This window comes from Styela clava, chromosome 4 (genome assembly GCF_964204865.1).
Source record: "Styela clava chromosome 4, kaStyClav1.hap1.2, whole genome shotgun sequence".
Lineage (NCBI taxonomy): Eukaryota > Metazoa > Chordata > Ascidiacea > Stolidobranchia > Styelidae > Styela > Styela clava.
Window position 1 is genome coordinate 22,923,861 of NC_135253.1, and position 10,510 is coordinate 22,934,370.

Consider the following 10,510-nt stretch of genomic DNA (forward strand, 5'->3'; position numbering starts at 1 on the left):
CCATTTTAAAAACTTTCTAATGACAACAAGCGCTACAACCTCACCTCGGAGTAATTTCTGGGGTAATAAATGTTATATAAAAATGATTGTTTCATATTACGGTAGATATATATTAGGTTCGCGGCCATAAATGACGCGGCGCATAAGAGGCGCGGCGGGGTGGCTCAACGGGCTGAGCGTTAGGAATACGCTCGGCACCGCACCTCTAATTACTTTGCGTGGGTTCGCAGGTTCGAATCCCATGCAGGGATGGTTGTGTGTGAGAGGATTGCTGGACTCCTCGCCGTCGTTGGGTGGTTCACGCAACCGCTGGTCGGTTACGGCTTCCTCCACCACCAAGTCCATGCTTCCGAAAAACAAACAATAGAGTAAAACTAATCCCATACCCGACTTGGAATGGTAACCGGACGAGAGGCCGTGGTTCGCCATATGGATAAGCCGTCTTATCGGTTTTCCTCTCCCCCGGGATAAATATGTAAATCCTATCCTATGTACTACATGTCGTTTATTATTTAGGCATGTCCTTGGGTCGCATGATTTTACAAAATTTATTTTACTTGAAAAAAGGTGGGAAACCACTTCATTAGGTAAAGGGCGTCGTTGCCGAATGACCAGTACAGCTTTCTAACGTATTTTCTTATTACCCAAATTTAAAAAAAAAGAACCCAAGGATATGGTCACATACCAAACGGCATGAATTAATTGACAAACGTAAAACAATCATTTTTATTTACCATTTATTCTCCTAAAAATTACCTCAAAGTCAATCAATCAAATCGTTTTTTATTAGCCGTCCAGGCAAACGGGCACAAAAAAAATTGAAAAAATATACATGCCCCTTGCCCAGAACGAACAGGATGGCCGCGGAATGACCATTTGGTCTACTTGTCAGCGGCTACCTTGCAATAGCTGTATTAATTAAAATTCAAGAATCGAACACAGGTAAACCCTTTTATACGAGAGCGAGAACGCTGCGTTTGCTTGCAATCAACGAGTTAAAATAGTGGCGAGGATTCATATAATCAGCAAAGTCGATGCTGCCAAGTTTTTACGCTGTGATGCCTCCCAAATATACAATTACTATTGACGACACTTCAATACAAAATAAAAAACTAACACAATCTACTAGAAAATGAAATCGACAACTTTTAAGTCTTTGTTTAAAAAACAAGCGATTCAAGATTATTTTCAGGCGACCAAGTTTTGAGTCGCGACCCATAGGCTGAGAAATACTGATGTAGTGTGCGCTTTCAAGACGTACTCAATTGTTGGTGCACGATTTGCCGGTGCAGTTTATGGCCAAATATCAGGGCGGGCTTAGCGTACTCCAGATCCAGGACTTAACAATCACAAACTGAAATAAATATTATATAACCTACTGTAGCAAATGTGGAATGTAATTATGGATTTTAAAGTTATTTCACCCTTTATAGCATGTTGAATTGAATGAAAATAGGTCATTTTGGCAATTTCTTTGAAGGTGATTAATCGTAGCAAGGCTCTTAGCTCTTTATGCTTCTTTGTGTCGACCAATCTGTGACGTGTTTCCGGCTTCTGTTCGAGTGTTGAGAATTTAGTGCTATTCATTTTTTGTATTTCTTACCGATTTGAATTCTAACCGTATAGCTGGTATCAATATTCAAGTGTATATTTTAATATATCTGTTTGGATTCAATTCGATCGTGCAACTTAACAATATCTGAACATTTGGCACTAGAATATATATATTGTGTGCTTATTGACTACTGTAGAAGTCAGTTGGGGTTCACTCCGCCATGGAGGGAATAATAATACAGGAGTAAGGACACGCAGATAGGGACACTCCCCTATAACACTTAGCGAAATAAACCTTCATTTCTCGTGGTGTGCTCCCATTGTCACCCAACAAGCTCAGTGGCGTATCTAGGTCTAGGGTGTGGCAGCCATGGGCGCCGTTTGAACAGGGGCGCAAAACTGGGCGAAAAGTATTAATAATAAAACGTTTTAATGAAATAATTCTGAATTGGGAATAACTGAAACTCGTATTTTTACTCAAATAATAACATAGAAGTATCCTAATTCAATAATAATCATTATAAATTGTCAAACAACTATCAAGGGGGCGCATTTTTAGACTTTGCCATGGGCGCCATTTTAAGTAGATACGCCACCCAGCATGCTTCACACAGTTGTTCAAACGTTCTAATTTGTCATTTTTTTATGAAGGGAGGAAGGCTGATATCGCAAACGTTTGGCAAGTATGTCCAGCAAGAAAATCACTAATACTCAATTATTAGGCGGTGTGAAAAGCTGTTACTGATTACCCTGAAAAATGTTACGTTTATTTACCTGGCAGCAATTTTACGGGTCGACCCGTTTACTGTGAGAAGCACCCTGAATTTGGATGATATGTATATATATATTGAGGGTAATACAACGTGGTGTTTGTGAATAACACGCAGATATAATACGTAAATCATAGTGGTTCAGCACATATATTGCACAACGATATAATACGTAAATTATGCACACTGTCTTGCCCCCGCCACGTTTTAAGATAACAAATTAGTATAATTACTAATTATTCAGTTAGGGTTGAAAATTTGAAAACTTCCAGCGCAATCTCCATGTCCAACCTTAACTAGATAATTACAAATTCTTTTTATCTTGAGCGATGGCGGTTTTTTTTCATTGGGGGGGGGGGGGGGGAGTGTAGAAAAGATCCGTTTTTACTTAGTATTATCCCTGCTTTTCACTAGCACGCAACTGTACATTGTACTGTGTTATCAGATGCGAAGGCTACATTAAAACAACTGGCAGTAATTCCGCGGTGGAATGGGGCCATTAACATGCATATTCTACAACAGGGGTTCTCAACCTTTTTCTGTCAAGTACCCCCCGAGTCACGAAACAATCAACGCGAACCCCCGGTAATCAGACACCAAACAAAGTTGCAATATATTGACTGACAATTTGCTGCAACGACAATTCATTGTCCGGATTATGTAACTAAATTAAATCGTCTTGTTGATAATATTGCCCTTGTCGTCTGCCTAACTAATGAATTCCTAAAATCTCTCCCAAGTTATATTAATCATAATCACTTCTCCAATGCTCGCAGCACACTGTCTTTAGAGAGTTCACAGTTTGTACGTAAAGCTTTGAATTTCACATTGTTGCGTCACAATCACAACAATGTAAGATCAGGAAAAATCTACGTTTCAATTGGCGTCTAGTTTCAATGGGCATGCATTTTCTCATGGTATTAATAAAGGATATTGAAAAACAGCAACATACAAAAACGCGACTGTCATCCAAGTACCCCTGGAAATCTTCTCGTGAACCTCTGGGGGTTCGCGAACCCCAGGTTGAGAACCCTTGTTCTACAGCGTTCCCATTCCCCATCCCTAATTGGAACTCATTATCGTCTACCCGCGACTGTTACTGCGTTCAGAAAAGAATCAAGATGATAGGATCAAGGATGTTACTTATTGGACACGGAATGAACATATGATCTTACAAATATTACTGCACAATGTGACACTGTCGGAGATTATTTTATCGTTCTCATCACTGTTTTTTTTCAATTCGTGAAGACTTCATTTATTTCGTAAATTCAGTTTGACTGTATATAGCAGGGGTCGGGAACCCATGGCTCGCGAGCCATATATGGCTCTTTTGGTGACGGCATATGGCTCTCAGAAAAATCTAATATCCCAAGACTAAGCTTACTATTGTTACGAGATTTCAAATTCTTTTATAGCCAAATTTGGCAGGAAATTCCCAATACGTTTGAGAACGCGCGTCCAGCACATGTCTATGTTATGTAAGATAATTACCAGACAGGCATTGTGACAAACAAGGGGATTCTGGAACATATATTGTGACATCACAGAGCGCTAAGAGTTTTAAAAACACTACGGAGATGCCTAAACGAAAAAGGGTGATGAGTATCGTAGATTTCCACATTGGTCTGCATGGGAGCAACCGTTCAAGGCCCGCAGCGACTACATGCAGCATCAGAAATCACATTAAATGTATATTGACATTGTATGTGTTGACTTTTGAGTGAACATTTCAGGCCTGATTAAGTGAAGAAATGTTATATGGCTCGCACGGAAATGCAATTGAAGATATGTATATTTTATGGCTCTCTTGACCAAAAAGGTTCCCGACCCCTGGTATATAGCATATATATAGAAAAATTAATTTAAAATTTTGACAAAGCCTACAAGCCGCGTTTTCATCTATCTCGTTTAGTTCAGTGATTTCCAAAGTGGGCGATATCGCCCCCCGGTGGGCGAAAACGATACAGAGGGGTGAATTCAATTTGTGCGCCATCTTGGTGCGCACACTTCAGAATGTCCAAAAAAATTTAGCGGCATGGCCCCTCAGCTCACCCCTGGCCGCGCCTATGCAACTAGTCACACAACATTTCTCCAGACTAGCTCGAAACGCTTCATCGCAGCAACAGCAGACAGTTTTCCTATAATGCAGCAGACATTATACTCGGGATTTCAATCTATTAATCAATACCAAAAATCAAAAATTCAAAACTGCTGCCCGCATTTCTTTTCCAGCATCTACAATGACTATGGCGAAAAATTGTGCCTCGCATCCTGCTCCAAATTTTAATAACGAAAACAGTAGAGGTGCAAGTATAAGAACGCTGTGACACTTTTGGAAAAACCTTTGTTGCCTTTCATCACGTTGCGTTTATTAAAACAATCACTAAAGTTACGTAATATTAAATTCGGACATACACGTGTCGTTTGATGAATCAATAAAACTGCACTGGATGGATTCTGCTCAATTGAGTATTGGGAATTTTATACAAAGCCTCTGCCTCTGCCACTAATGCAAAAATGTGGTATTTGAGAAAAAAACAGCCCCGCCACGTTTTGAAATAACAAATTATTAATTATTCAGTTAGAGCCATGGTTCGGATTAGGAATGATTTGAATTTTCAGCGCAATCTGCATACTTAATCCTAACTGGTTTATAACTAATTTTTTTAATTTGAGCGATGCCTGCGGTGTTTTTTTTTTCGGAAGCTTGCTTTGTACAAAATATCCGAGTATTGTACGCATGTTATCATTTTACGATACCCTCACAATTTTTAACATTAGCAAAGGCATCGCCGCGCGCAATGAAAAACAACTGCCCAATCCCGACACCGGGATTTTTGTTTTCCATCCCGACCCTGGATACATTTTGAATATAATTCCGGGATTAAGTCGTCAATACACTGCTGACATGGCGACAAACATCTTTCAAAGATTGTTCTGTACTGACGAATCCGATCAAGACACCAAAAAAGCTGAAGACTATCGATGCTCCCATGATTTTGCGTAAGTATTAGGAGAAATAAACATGACTGCTATACGGAGTACACACCTTGTTATGGCCCGGCCACTAGTTTTCTTTGAATCCGTTTACGTTAGGTTAATCCATGTTATTACCCCAAATTTATTTGTTAATATTACTATCAATTATCAATTACTTACTAATATAAACAGAGAAAGTGGGTGAATAGCCTAACGTTTAGAGGTAGGAAAGTATCAGCCCGGATTTAATGTACGCATCTGCTTGTTACCCGACGAGCCTTGGCGAACAGGCAATCGGGATTGGAACTTATCGGAAATTATATAGACTCAATATCAGGAATGAGTTGTCCGTGGTTACTAATGCCATTCGACTGCGAAGAATCAAGCAATTCTCTCGTACATAATCATTGGCGTATCTGGGATATAAAATACTGAACTGACAACTTCGCTGTACATAATTATTCCCCACGGGTTTCGAATAACTTTCATTAAGCTTTTTCTCTCAAATTAATAAATATTGGGTGGTAACTGACTCAGATCGCGCGATCGTATCATTGTCACTAGTGTTGTTATTTTCATCATATCATCCCGGGATTAATGAAATTTAAAAAAAAACACTCACAAAATATTATAAGCAATCATGTTTATTTCTCCTAATACTTACGCAAAATCATGTGAGCATCGATAGTCTTCAGCTTTTTTGGTGTCTTGATCGGATTCGTCAGTACAGAACAATCTTTGAAAGATGTTTGTCGCCAAGTCAGCAATATTTTTATGACTTAATCCCGGAATTATATTCAAAATTTATTGTGAGACACGTATAGACTAAATTATATTATGACGTAACAAGTATAAAATTCACAATCACTCGTTTAAGGAGCCTATAATTTAATTATAATTCGACAAATGGCAACAAAACAGAGAATAGTTGATGCCAAGGGTTCAATGGCGCTGAAAATATTCAAATGAAACTTTTTGAGGATATAAATTTATATACTATTAGAGAGATGTATCACTGCTTAATTTTTATCATAAAAAGTATCGTCCGTTCGGTTTTCAACATTCTAAAAATATGTGCGGCCCGCCAATGACTGGCAACCCTTAATTTTAGCCCGCGAGCGATCAAAAAATGTATCCGGGGTCGGGATGGAAAACAAAAGCGAAAATCGCGGTGTCGGGATTTCCGGGGTTGCAATACTAATTGCCACCTAGTCTGTACCGAGCACATTTTGCTTTCAATTATATTTTGTTGTGTTCATGTTTTCTGGTTGACGAAACAAATTAAGTTCGATAATATTTTTTATATTCACCCAGGAGGAGAAATGACGATAAAATTCATTCATGAACCACGACACCCGTCCAGTAAAATAAGCACGTGCTTAGGGCACCGAAGAAAGGATGCACCACATAAAACCACGAAATTCCAATGGCACCTCAGTGTTTAACGAAATGATTCGAGTTGGTCAGACGATGCAGACCTCAATATTAGCCCGGTTGGAACGAATTTGTGATTATTTTTTGTGTCAAGTATCATCTTACACCTGGTTATAAATGTTTGCTACGATACGACTACGACTACGATAGACTTTTTCATGAAACGCAGTATTAATGTTCTACATGTTTCTTCAGTATTCCACGTTAGAACCGTGAAGCGAGATCTTGTAATTCCTTCGGTGTGGTATGCTACCCATAACTCCCCAGTCTCCAAGCTTTGTCGGGTGTTCTGGGAACTTTTAATTGAATGTGAGAGCTGAAGCGTAAAGATCCTTGCTGTAATCGCAGATGGTCACAGTACCAATCGCTCCTTTTTCCAACTTTTAAGTGGAAACTTGGAATTGCCTTGTGATGGTGTATTGCTTGCAGCTAATATATGCATCAGACGATGCAGACCTCAATATTAGCCCGGTTGAAACGAATATGTGATTATTTCTTTTTTGTCAAGTATCATCTTACACCTGGTTATATATGTTTTCAGGTACGAGAACTATTTCCAAAAATATGATCATCATAACTTAGCCTTCTATTAGTAGTGAATACTGAAACTTATTCAGACCGGATCGAACCTTTTGTATTTTATTTTAGTGCGGTTCGCCGACTGGAAAAAATAAACTTTATTTGAGATTTTCCACTCTGAATACATTCTCTGCACGATGAAGGATTCGAGTTTGGCGGAATCGTATATTTAAACTCGACGGATCAGAAAATTTGAATCCCACGGAATTTGATTCTTTCGGTGTTGTGATTATAAAGTTAAAATTTTCTTCAGAAAATCAAGAAACAATAATTTTACCAAGCGTTTCTAACAGTCTACAACAGGGGTGTACAACCTTCATTGCAGGAGGGACAGACACAATTAACTGGGTGAAACCGCGGGCTGCAATTTCATTTAAGATAGCGGGGCTCCCGAAGTGTGCGAACCAAGATGGCGGACATCGGAATGTAATATGTGTACTAGGTTAGGGTTAGGCCATAATTTTTAGGTATAAATACTACGGCAGGCTCTTGGCTAGTTTTCGAACTGATAATAGGACTAAAATAAGGAAAATTGGAAAAAAAATTATCGCCTAACCCTAACCTGTTACCAGTGTTCCCTCTAAGGTGTGCGCGTGTGCGCGCGCACACAGCTTTCAGAGGCTGCGCACACACATAGATTTACTGCGCACAGACGTATTTCGATGTAATGTAACAATGTGCTCGGTTGGCAGGTTGCAAAAGTTTGTTGTTGGCCCACTTATTACCCCATTAGAACGCCAAAATTTCTTCATTGGTTTTTGCACAAATATTAGTCATTTCCAAAAAAGTGCGCACACACCAAAATTTCTGCGCACACATACTACGAAAAATTAGAGGGAACATTGCCTGTTACCCATGTTACGTTCCGATGTCCGCCATCTTGGTTCGCATACTTCGGGAGCACCAAGATAGCATTTCTAGTAGCTTTAGAAACAAAAAACTGTTTCTTTTTGTTATTGATTTTACGGTGGAGTCCTTGCAGATATGGCGAGTTGAAACGCATGAATTTCGGAAGAAAACTGTTATTGAAATTTATTGTTACATTGACAAACGTTTTCATAACATTGTGAATTGGTTCCATTACATTTGAACCCACGTACATTTGAACCCACGACGATTGCACCTGCATACCATTACACCTATGGAATTTTTTTTGTTTTCACGAATATTTGAACCCATACTAACCCTAACCCATGGGTTTCAGCACCCGCATATAGATTGAACCCGCGGATATACGGGTACAAATGTACGTGGGTTCAAATGTACGGTCACCTTGTGAATTACGCAAAAGGACTTGGCTAGCTAATTTTGCTAATATGACAGTGGCACTCAGGTACTGGAATAGGTTTTGCGACGGAAAAAGATTGGAATTGCCTGCGCGTACCAGATCACCTAAACTAAAAACTGGCCCTTGAACTCAGGTTGCACTCCCCAGGTCTATAACACCGGTTCTCAACCAGTGAGCCACAAAAACATTTTTCACATTTTCCGCAAAACTAATAATAACTGCTAGACTTGTTGATAACTTAGTTAAATTGAGTGTACTAGAAATAGGGTTACCATATTTTTGTGACTTCAAAGCCTCTAAAGACAACGATCCCTTAGCTGTGATTTTGAAACTTTGCATTTTACGAATCTACTACATAGGCCTACATTTAAAGCTATCCCGGCTGTCTTCATTGACCATATTGTCATCGAGAGTTCATGCGCATATTCCCTGTCCAAATATCGGGTTCAGTTCGAAAAATATAAAGGAATTGACGTTAACGATACCGGTAAAAATAATTCGAATTTAGACCAAATAGTATTGGTTTTACACGCGATACGTTTTCTAACAATGTTAGCGGGAAACAAATTCATTCACCTTCAGTAAGTAGGCTAGCGCTGCGCTACACAGAAACAACAGTAAAGAGAACAGGTTCATGTATCATGCTGGATGGCTGAACACAAAAGCGGGACTTTTGGCTGACTTGTCGGGACGGCAGGACAAAACGCTAAAAAGCGGGACGTATGGTAAGCCTAACTAGAAATAAATGATAATGCTGTTTTTGCTATTTAATGGTAACTTTTATTTTAGTTATTGAAGTGGAGGTGCCTATCTTCGCGAAAAGAATTTTTTGTTTTTCTTGTAGTTTCTCCCTCGCATGAAAAAGTTAATGGGCAGAATTTTTCGTGCAACGAAAAAAAAATGTTTGAGAACCAATTGTTAAAAAGAAGTCTCTCATATGGCAATATTTTTCTGTGATTCTCATTTCCGTATATACTCACTTATAGGTCGCAACTTTTTTCCTTATATTTTTCTAAAAAAATATAGGTCCGACCAATCCGGTGCAAATCGCTCTGAATGCACTGGCAATGATATACAGGTTTGTAGCGAGTTGGTTATTCATGAAAATCGTATGGTCTGCGCTTGCGTACATGCACTTATTATCGCTCACATGTGTCGATAAACATATTATTTTGATGGTGCTCCCGAAGTATGCGAACCAAGATGGCGGACATCGGAACGTAACATGGGTAACAGGTTAGGGTTAGGCGATAATTTTTTTCCAATTTTCCTTATTTTAGTCCTATTATCAGTTCGAAGACTAGCCAAGAGCCTCCCGTAGTATTTATACCTAAAGTTATGGCCTAACTCTAACCTAGTACACATATTACATTCCGATGTCCGCCATCTTGGTTCGCATTCTTCGGGAGCCCCATTTTGATTATATTGAACCCTACAAAAAACGGGCAGTTATCTATGCAAAAAAGCTAGGGAAAGGGCCTTTCAAAAATCCCCAGATTTTCAGTGCGAGTCAACTCTAAATTAAACTTTTTTAACACAAAACTAATAGTGCGACTATAGGCGAGTGTATACGGCAAAAACCAGGGTCAGAGTTACTTTTTGCGCAACTGGGAGTCAAATCGATTATATATTTCCCTGACATCGTCGCCCTGGTCGACTTTCACTTTAGAATAGGATCCAGGAGAGGAAACCCGAGAAGACGGCTTAAAAATATGGTGAACCACGGATTCTCGTCGGGTTACCCGTCCATGTCGGGTATGGGATTAGTTATTTCGTTTTCAGAAACTTGAAGAGGGAGCCGTGACCGACCATAGGGAAATGAAGAGCCCGGCAACCTTCTCGCTCATAGTTATCATACACGGGATTGGAACCTGCGAACCCAGGTAATAACAGATGCAGTGGA